The sequence below is a fragment of the Myotis lucifugus genome, unplaced genomic scaffold (genome assembly GCF_000147115.1).
Source record: "Myotis lucifugus unplaced genomic scaffold, Myoluc2.0 scaffold_487, whole genome shotgun sequence".
Taxonomy (NCBI): domain Eukaryota; kingdom Metazoa; phylum Chordata; class Mammalia; order Chiroptera; family Vespertilionidae; genus Myotis; species Myotis lucifugus.
Genome location: NW_005871535.1, coordinates 189,415 through 200,639, shown reverse-complemented (window position 1 = coordinate 200,639; position 11,225 = coordinate 189,415). Strand labels below are relative to the sequence as shown.

The following is an 11,225-nucleotide window of genomic DNA, read 5'->3' as shown; positions in this document are numbered from 1 at the left end:
GATCCGGGGTTGAAGGCGCCGGCCGCTTGGCTCCCCCAGCGCCCCGTGTTCCGCGGCCCGGGCGCTCCTCTCGGGTTTATCCCCGGCGGGTTCAGAAACTGGAGCCATGACGTTCGCTTCGTGGGCCCCCCCCCTTTTTTTTGTAAACGATCCTTTATTGACCCAGGAACCGAAAAGATGTTTGAGGACTTTGAAGCATGGATTTCTTCCTCCTTACCCCACTTTTTTTTTGGGGGGGGGGTGCGGGAAGGATAGTCCAAGGCAGGAACCTAAGCTTCCCTAGTGCTCATTTTGTTAGTCGAATCTGGTCGAATTTTACCTGCTTCTCTAAAAGCAGATTTCTTAAGATGGCCCTGTGCTGCTCGCTTTGGAGCGAATATAGATTTGCATCTATCATTTTCAGCATAGATCAGTATTTTTTCCCCCTTCAAGGTCTACCTAATGTTTTAGCCAATTTTTTTTTTTTTTGGGAGGGGCGGTGTGTTTAGCTCTTAGACAGACAGACAAAACACACGTGCTCCGAAGGTGCAAAAACAGCCAAGTTATCCTCTCTGATCCGCCCCCCCCAGAATTGTCGTGATATTAACTTGTGTTAAAATCCTGGTTTGGGGTTCAAGGCTCCAGACCTCATTTTAGTTTTCCAAATGTTAGCAATGCATGTACCTGGTTCCGTGAACCATTTACTGCCATTAGGGAGCCCCGGATACTAGAGGGTAAGAAGATGGTAATTCCTTGTCCAGCACCATATTTGGCAGTTGATATAGCCTTAGGCATGTGAGCAAGGTTTCTAAGTAAACATTATAGTATCCAGTGGTCCTTTCTATGCCCCAAATTCCTGGTCTTAAGAAATAGACGGTATGATGAGTTTGAACTTAGAACTGAATCATGTGTTTCTTTGGTGATGTTTATTTACCTTTCCGTTTTCTTAAATTTTTTAGAACTCAGTCATATGTTTTAATCTCTAACTGCTGTTTAATTCTGAAAAGTTATCAGGAATTATAGGTAGGATAAGGACCTGCAGTGGCTTGCTTATTACTAAGAGCTGTTCCGATTACGAATATCCGAGGTTGAAATATTAGTCAAGTGTGAACAAGTATTAAGAGTGGAGAGAGTCCTAACCGGTTTGGCTCAGTGGATAGAGTGTCGGCCTGAGGACTGAAGGGTCCCGGGTTCAATTCCGGTTAAGGGCATGTACCTTGGTTTCGGGCACATCCCCAGTAGGGGGTGTGCAGGAGGCAGCTGATTGATGTTTCTAACTCTCTATCCCTCTCCCTCTCTGTGAAAAATCAATAAAATATATAAAAATATATAAAATAAAAATATGTTTAAAAAAAAAAGAGTGGAGAGAACCAGAATGCTTGTGGGGTAAATGGGGATCAAAAGTAGGACCACGGAGAAAATAAGTATTTAATCATCTCATAGTCTAATTGAATGTTCATTTTGCAACTTGAATTGCCAGCAGACAACTCTTGAGTTGAATAATATTGGCACTGTTGGTAGCAGGAAATACTAATTATCCATTTTTCACTTATGAGAGATCAAAAAAGAAAATTTCTATAGCAGTTACTGAAAATCTATAAGTACTACTAATAGTGTCTTTGGATTTTTAACAGTATCCTTATCCTGCAGAATTATTGCTGTTGATTACCCACTATCAGAATTGAAAATTCTTTCCTAAATTGCTTTAAAGAAGACTTATGCTGAGGGGGTATGGAGGTGGAGAATCACTACTTTTCAAATTTGGTTTTAATAGGTACGAATTTAAGGGTTGTTTCTGAACTTTTGAATTCAGTAGAACTTAATTGACAAACATGACTTGGTTACTCTCCACTGGTGGACACTTGTTTAAGAACTGATAAGGCAAATTGGTTCTCCCAGAACTCTGGACTGGCTCAGAAGTAATAGTATATCAGTTTCTTGACTGCTGTGTCTCAGCTTATTGTTTAATTTCTATATATTTTACCCTATTTGATAAAACTTTTTTAGTATGTTGGGGTGACACTTTTCAGATTTCCTATTATGTTATTGTCCCCTGCTTTTTTGCTTCTACCAACAATATCAAATATGTGAACAGTTGTGTCTTTGGCTGTTCTTCTAAAGCAGTTGTTTTTAACAGGTGTAATGAAAACATCACCAGAGGCAGGAGACCTGATTTCAGGTCGTCTCTTTCATAACTATAAGGAGGGACTTTGAACTCCTTCCTTTTCTTAGGCTCTCTAAACATCAGTTTCCTTTTCTGTAAATGAAACTGATATCCTATCTATTTCAAGGAGATAAAGGAATATCTAGGTTACTTGTTAAACTTGAAAGCATAATATAAATACATGCTTTTATTATTGTTGGTCAGCATTTCCTCCCAATACTTGATCACTTTTAATAGTTTCTGAGTTTCAAAACTTGCCTCCTTACCTTTGAGGCCTAAAAAAAGAAAAGGCTTAACCCACAATTACCTTTTATTGTTCATTTCCACCACTGGTGCATGGATCTTGATTGTGATGCTTTCATTCAATGGTCTGTCACAACAAAGTAGCCTTTGCTCTCTAGAGAGAGATACATCGCTGTTTGATTGGTAAAGTCATTTTAAACAGACCCACCTGGAATTTTGGAAGATTCTAATTTTAATTTGGGATCAGCTTTTGAAAATGGGTTAGCTATTGAGAATGGTTCAGTGCGAAAGAGCCTGGGCCTGAATTGTATGAGCCCCAAGTGAGGGGCTCTAGAGGAGTAACTGAGTAAGTATTCAGTAGTTGAGATAAGCTGTGTCCTAGCATAGACATGGCCTTTGGTAATACAGTTTTTTTTTTCTGGTAAAAAGAACTGCATCCTATTTGTAGAAATCTTAGTCTTTTTATAAGAAGCAGGATATAGTACATTTAACTTTACAGTGCTGAAAAAATTTTTGTAGATTATTTTCCTAGATGTCATTTTCTTTTGGCTTCTTGGGGGTCTTTTTTATTTTGTTTCATTTTTTAAATAAGACATGTGTCTCAACTTCTTAGTAGTTTTCATTTTGACCATTTTCTCCAAGCATTGAAATAGCCACCAAAGTGTGACATGAATTTTTATGTCAGTAATTTGTAATGAGTGAATTTTTTTCCCCCTCTTAGAACTACTTGAGCAAAGATGCTGTGTTTCTTATTCTTAATGGGTGGTCAGGACACTCCAGGCTCCTCGGAGAGTAAATTTTTGATTATGCATTTTGATGCTTATATATAGTGGTTGTTGCAGCCAGGTGTTTGAAGTTAACAAATTATAATTAGGTTTTATGATTATATGTAGATCTAGCTATTTTATGGATAATAGTTTCTTTAATAAAAATGGAGATGTCATTTGAGATCCCTGAGATTAAAGATAATTGGTGGGATACAAAGTTACTTTGTATTTTTTATTGAAATCTGCTCTGATAATTATTTTCCTATAGTAGATCGAAAAATTAACTTCACTGTCTTGCTGAAGTGCATACCTTGCCGTAACGTTATTGAAATCAGACTGTCATTTAAAATTTTACGCTCTGTTTTTTGTGTGTTTTTTTTTTGTTTTTCCCCCTATGGTTTTGTAGTCTTTGAGAATATTATTTTTTTAGTTTAATTTTTTGAAATTGTTGACAGTATTATAGATGTTTCCCATTTCCACACACACACACACTTTGCCCTCCTCCACCCAGCCCCTGCCCCTCCTCAGGCCTTTGCCACACTATTGTCTGTGCCCATGGGCTATGCATATTTGCATATATGTTCTTTGGTTAATCTCCTCCCTTCCTTCCCACCCTCTCCCCTCTGAGGTCTGTTAGTCTGTTGTTCCCTGCATCCATACCTCTGGACCTGTTTAGTTCATTAGATTCCACAAATAAGTGAGGTCATACAGTATTTGTCTTTCTCTGACAGGCTTATTTCACTTAGCATAATAATCTCCAGGTACATTCATGCTGTCACAAAGGGTAAGAAATCCTTCTTTTTTACAGCCGTGTAGTATTCTATTGTGTAAATGTACCACCGCTTTTTTATGCACCCATCTACTGATGGGGACTTAGGCTGTTTCCAGATCTTAGCTATTGTACATAACACTGCTATAAACATAGGGGTGTAGACATCCTTTCTGATTGGTATGTCGGGATTATTAGGGTATATTCCCAGAAATGGGATTGCTGGGTCAGAAGGCAGGTCCATTTTTAATTTTTTGAGGAAACTCTATACTGTTTTACACAGTGGCTGCATTCCCACCAGCAGTGTACTAGGGTTCCCTTTTCTCTGCATTCTCACTAATGCTTGTTCTTTATTGATGTATTGATGGTAGACATTCTGGCAGTGATAACTCATTGTAGTTTTAAATTGCATCTCTATGGTGATTAGTGACTTTGAGCATTTTTTCATATGTCTATTGGCCATCTGTATGTCCTCTGGGGAAGTGTCTATTTAGGTCCCTTGCCAATTTCTTTAATTGGATTGTCTTCCTGGTGTTGAGTTGTATGAGTTCTTTATATTTTGGAAATTAATCCTTTATCAGGTGTATCATTGGCAGATATATTCTCCCATACGGTAGGTTCCCTTTTCATTTTGGTGATGGTTTCTTTTGCTGTGCAGAAGCTTTTTAATTTGATGTAGTACCATATGTGTATTTTTTCCTTTGTTTCTCTTGCCCTAGGAGATGTATTGGTTAAAATGCTGCTACATTAGATATCTGAAATTGTACTGCCTATGTTTTATTCTAGGATATTTATGGTTTTGTGACTTACACCTAAATCTTTTATCTGTTTTGAGTTTATTCTTGTGTGTGGTGTAAGTTGATGGTTTAGTTTCTTTTCTTTTTTTTTGTATGGACCTGTCCAATTCTCCCAGTACCATTTATTGAAGAGACTATTTATATTCCATTGTTTGCTCTTGCCACCGTTGTCAAATATTAATTGGTCATAATGGTATGGGTGGATTTTGGGGTTTCTGTCCTGTTCCATTTGTCTGTCTGCCTGTTCTTGTGCCAGTACCAGGCTGTTTTAATTACAGTGGCATTGCAGTATAGCTTGATATCCAGTATTGTGATCTCCTCCAAATTTGTTCTTGCTCAAGATTGCTGCAGCTGTTTGGGGTCTTTTTTGGTTCCATATAAGTTTTTAGAATATTTGTTCTAGATCTGTGAAATATGTTGGTATTTTAATTGGGATTGCATTGAATCTGTAGATTGCTTTGAGTAGTATGGACATTTTAATGATGTGATGAACTTGGTATATGCTTACACTTGTTTGTATCTTACTCTGTTTCTTTTTTCAGTGTCCTATAGTTTTCTGAGTATAATTTTTTTACTTTTTTGGTTTAGTTTTTTTTGTTTTTAGTTTCTTTTTCTTAGAGTTCATTATTGGTGTTTAAATATGCCATTGATTTCCGGATGTTAATTTTGTATCCTGTTACTTTTCTGAATTCATTTATTAAATCTAGCAGTTTTTTTGTGGAGTCTTTAAGGTTTTCTATGTACAATATCAAGTCATCTGTGAATAATCACAGTTTTACTTTCTCCTTTCCAATTTGGATGCCTTTTATTTTTTCTTATCTGATTTCTGTGGTTAGGACTTCCAGTACTATCCTATCTAATAAAAGAAAAAGGGTAATTGACCGTACCTTCGCTACGCTTCCCATTGGCTAATCAGGGCGATATGCAAATTAACTGCCAAGAAAGATGGTAGTTAACCGCCAACAAAGATGGTGGTTAATTTGCATATGTAGGCGCCAAGCGACAGAGCGAAGCCGGCTGGCCCCGGGCAGGAGCAGCAAACGAAGGCCGGTGTGGCGAGCAAAGAGCAAAGAGGGAAGCCCGCTGCACCGGCCTCGGCCACGCCCCTGGGGCCCACACGCGGCAAGTGAATCTGGGTGAGAAGTTAATTCTGTGGTTTGGTGTCCTGGCTCTCCTGGGGCCAGGGGTGGGCAAAACGGGAATCCCTGCTCTGAGAGTTCATTGTCATGGGGAGCACACTGCCCCCTGTTGGAGCACACAAGTGGTGCCGGTGGCAGGGACCCTCTCAGACCAAATGCTGGTCAGAGACCAGGGTGGCTGGTGGGGTTGGAGAGCCCCCCTGATGCAGACGCTCCGCCACGCCCCCGGGGCCCGCACGCGGCGAGCGAGGACCTAAGGCCCTCACCCGCTGTGCCAGCCTCCGCCATGCCCCTGGGGCCCGGGCCCCTTCTGGCGAAGAGCGAAGGCCTGGGTTCCGGGCGCCGGAGGAAAACTGGTGCCAGCAGCCAGGGGGAGGGGCCCCAGACTGCGAGAGGGCACAAGCCGGGCTGAGGGACCCACCCGAGTGCACAAATTTTTGTGCACCGGGCCTCTAGTGTTGAATAATAGTGGTGAAAGTGGACATAATGACTGCACATGAATTGATATTTCACAGTTGGGGTTCGATTTATTTTTGTTTCTAAGACCATTGGTATCAGGTTATCTGAAAAAATAGTACTATCTCAGGTAAACACAAGTGTTTTTTAAATTACCTCTTGGAAACATTAAACTTGGAGAGTGTACCTTACAGTCTTAGGCAGTAGGCTTTTCATTATACTCTTTCTCTATGGAGCTGCTTATTTTTAATTCTAGCATGGTATCTTTATGGACTGTTTCTCCCATTTCAGCCTTCTCAATTTTATCTGCAGTTAGTTGGTAATATTTAAGCACACTCAGACTTTAACCATTAATGGTCACTAATGTAAGCATACTGTCGGTACTTTTTTGGTTAACTAGTAGTACTAAATGAATTTTCACACTTTCAACCTTTATTCTAGAGCAGCGGTTCTCAACCTGTGGGTCGCGATCCCTTTGGCGGTCAAACAACCCTTTCACTGGGGTCGCCTAAGCCCATCCTGCATATCAGATATTTACATTATGATTCTTAACAGTAGCAACATTACAGTTCTGAAGTAGCAACGAAAATAATTTTATGGTTGGGTCACAACATGAGGAACTGTATTTAAAGGGCCAGAAGGTTGAGAACCACTGATCTAGAGCCATGTTTCCTAACCAGTAACTCATATCTGTTTGATGGGTTATCAAACCTAAATGAAAAATTTTAAAAATACTATTTTTAAAACTACAAAGTCAATATATGGTTCTTTTAAATACTCGGGACAATGTGGTTTAAGTATAACTTTCCTGTTTTTCCCTATTTTTATTGAGTGTATAATTTTGTATTTTATAGATATGCCATAATTTAGTAAGTCATTTCCCTGTTGATGGGCATTTAGGCTGATTTTTTTTTCTTTTGTGGCAATGAAAAACCTTGAATATACCATCTTTGTGCATTTACTTCTTGAAGTGTGATTACTGTGTATGTGTTCATTTTTATTACTTTATTGATTAAAACTGTGAAATTAAATCTCCAAAAGTTTTTAACAGTTTATATTCCCACCAATACTGTTTGTGAAAGAGCCTTTTTCCCATATTCTTAACAGTACTGGATATTAATTTTTGTTAATCCTAGTAGGTGAAAGATGATAACTTAGAATAAATTGCCTTTTTTGAACTGTTGAATTGTATTGATTTCAGGGTACCATGTTTCTCTTATAAATGCTTGGTTGTGGTAGATTCTCCATAAATAGTTGTGAAATGATTGACATAATGAAGCATAATTGCATTGCTAAATGTTAATTGAGGAATAATTTACAAAGAGTAAAAACCACTCTTTTCATGTGCAGTTATATGACTTTGGACAGACAGACACAGTCATGAGACCACCACTTCAATCAAGGTTCAAGATATTTCCATCACCTGAAGTTCCCTCATGTTCCTTTTAGTTGTTTCCCTTCTGCCTCCAGCCCCTGAACTGATGTAATCCTATAGTTTTTACATTTTACAGAATGTCCTATCAATAGAATTATATAGGATTAACTTCTTTAGCTTGGAATAATGTTTTTGAAACTCATCCATGTTGTTGCATAAGTCAGTTCTTTTTATTGCTGAGCAGTATTCAGTTGCATGGACTTACACCACAATTTATTCTCCTGGCTAATGGTCATTTTGTTGTTTCCAGCTTTTAATGTTTATTAATAAAGCTGTCATAAACAGCATACATGTTTTTTGACATATGCCTCATTTTTCTTGGATAAGTACTTAGGAGTAGGATTGCTGAATAATATGGGATATGTGTATGTTTTTAATTTTATAAGAAACTGCCTTACTGTTTTCTGAAGTGATTAACATTTTTTCATTCCTACCAACTCTCCCTATCTTGTAAACAGTTAGTACTTTTAGATTTTTATGTTAGTCATTATTATAGGTGTTGAGTTGTAGGTTATTGGCCTCATCGTAGAAATCTAGAAGCATTAGAAGGAGGTGGTCAACAGTGATAATGCAGACATATAGAGGAGTGAGGAGAGGTTATTGGATTTTTTAGTACAATTGTGACTTTTGAGGAATGACATTCAAGGGAAAGCTCAGAATATAATACATGAGAGGGAAGTAGAGAAGAGGAAGACTAAGACAGATACACATTTAGTAATTTAGGGCAGGATATGACTAATGAAGTGTCATGAAAAAGACCCAAAGTTGAGAATTCAGAGGTAAGATAATAATATCCTATTGGGGCAAACAGATAAGCTTTTCAGGGAACAATATTTTAGCTGGACCCAAATGTGGATGCATAATGTTTCAATCATTAGAAAGGTATGGAATGAGTATTGAAGTAGGAGTCAAAGGTGTCCTTGTTAATAGACTTCTAGAATGCTGGCATTGGAGTTACCTAATCTTTGTTAGACACATGACTAGTTTGACAATATTTCTGCTGAATTATTCAGTTAGTCTCTGCAATAAATACCTGCAGTGACTGGCTATTCATGAAATAGCTCTTTCAGGTTATTCTTTCATTATATTTATACTAGAGTCCTGGTGTATGAATTCATCCAGGGCATGTCCAGCCCATCTCGCCCAGTCCCGATCGGCGCTGATTGGGGCCAGTCGGCCAGGGAGGGATCACGGGAGGGTTCCAGGGCATGTCTGGCCCGTCTCACCCAGTCCGGATCCGCCAGACCCAGCAGCAAGCTAACCTATTGGTTGGAGCATTTGCCCCCTGGTGGCCAGTGCGCGTCATAGTGACTGGTTGAATGGTTGGACATTTAGAATATTAGGCTTTTATTATATAGGACTAGAGGCCCGGTGCACTGGATTCTGGCCTGAGGGTATCGGCCCACTGTGGGGTGCTGCTTATCTCAGTCAGCCGAGCAGCTGTGGACCCGCCCTCTGAGCGGCACTCCCACTGTGGGAGCGCACTGACCACCAGGGACCAGCTCCTGCGTTGAGTGTCTGCCCCTGGTGGTCAGTATGCATCATAGCGACTGGTCGACTGGTTGTTTTTTCCTCCAGGAGTGAGGTGGAAAAACCCTAGATCACCTTCTTGAATTCTTATTACCCAAGTTACCAAGAACACTGCGAGTGGTGTACTGAGAGCTTAGCCAATGAGCAATCAGAAAAGGTGTTTCCTCTGTAGCTCACGCGCAGAGGTGGGACTGCTGGCGCGTGGTGGCAGGCAGGCCCCCGTCTCCGCTCCGGGCCTGCTCAAGCTGCTGCGGCATCGTGGCTTGTCTTACCTCTCCCGCAGTCCCTCCCACCCACCCACCTGCGCGCGCAGCCTCCTCCTGAGCGGTTGTGACGTTACGGCGCCCTGGACAGTTTGCATATTACCTCTTTTTATATATATATGATAGGATTGAACCTAAATCTAACTTTCTGTAATTTCTATTTACTGTTCAACCAGTATTGAACTTGTACAGAGTAGAACAGAAATGTCAGCTCATTTTTTACGTTATATTCATACTAGCCTTAGGTTGTTTGCTTTGGGGACAGTTCCATTATATGCTACTAATTCACTGACTTTAAAAAGTAAACAAAAACCTAAGTGCTTAACTAAAAGCTGAAGTTTTAGTCATGGGAAGAATAGAGGCTAATAACTTTGGTTGATAACAGGTTTTTTAAATATTCGTTTTGAAATTGAGGAAATCTGAGCATATTGTAGATACCAATAGGAAGTCCAATATGACTTTCTTTTCTATCTTATTTGTGTGTATGCGTTACTTTTTCCCTCTGCTCTTCTCAATGGCTTATGAGTATTAAGAGATTTAGAAAAAATGGTAACAGTTGATATATAGAGCATTTTCCCTGGGTATGTGCTTCAGGAATTAGTCTAGGCAAATGGAGAAGGAGACATTTTAAGAAATAGGAAGGAATAAACGGCTATTGATGAAGGTACACATGGATTTTAAGTGTGATGGGACAGAGTTGGTCAGTAGAATGGTCTTGGACATAGCTAAGGCTCAATAGATAATGAGGGAAGCTGGATATAATGTTGGTATTTGGGTGCTAGAGGCTAACAAACTTCTGAAGATCTTTTTTTGTACTGTCTTGGTTATCTTTATTGACCTGCATAGTCTTGGAGGCTTGACCAGAGATCATGTCTCAATTTGTAAATTAGGAAATTGAGATTAAAAAAAACACATGACTTTTTATACTGAATGGGTAATTTGGTTCTTTCTTTCTCTTGGCTTTCTTATATGCACTGCCTTGCATGAATAATAAACACAAATTTTATATTAGTCAGCTTTTTCCACGTCCCAAACTGCCTTGTTTGGTGGTTCATCTATAATTTATCTCTAATGCTTCTTTGATGCATTCCTTATTTATTGAACTGTTAATTTTCCTACTATGGGGGAAGGGGGGGGGAGATGGAAGAGATGGCAGTTGCTTGTGTAGAGCACATAAATTAGTCTGTCATTAAAAAATAGATTAATCAGTAAGGTTGTGCCATCCCCAATACCTTTACTTTCTGCTTGATTTCCATCAGTCCGTTATATTTTAGCCCTCTAAATTCTGATTCACTTTTTTTTTTATTGCTTAAAGTATTACAAAGGGTATTACATATGTGTCCTTTTTTTTCCCCCCCGCCCTTGACAATCCCCTGGCCTCCCCTACCTCCCAGTGTCTTATGTCCATTAGTTATGCTTATATGCATGCATACAAGTCCTTCGGTTGATCTCTTACCTCCTCCCTCCTGCCCCCCAACCCTCCCCGGCCTTCCCGCTGCAGTTTGACAATCTGTTTGAGGCAGCTCTGCCTCTGTATCTATTATTGTTCAAAAGTTTATAATGGTCTCTATTATCCATGAATGAGTGAGATCATGTGGTATTTTTCCTTCATTGACTGGCTTATTTCACTTAGCATAATGCTCTCCAGTTCCATCCATGCCGTTGCAAATGGTAAGAGTTCCT

At 39.5% G+C, this 11,225-nt stretch overlaps 1 protein-coding gene across 4 annotated transcripts in view; it reads left to right on the top strand.

Moving 5' to 3' along the window:
• The window catches only part of G3BP2 (G3BP stress granule assembly factor 2), a 36,798-nt gene that overhangs the window by 950 nt on the left and 24,623 nt on the right, over nucleotides 1-11,225 (top strand). The gene's annotated exons all lie outside the window — the stretch shown is intronic.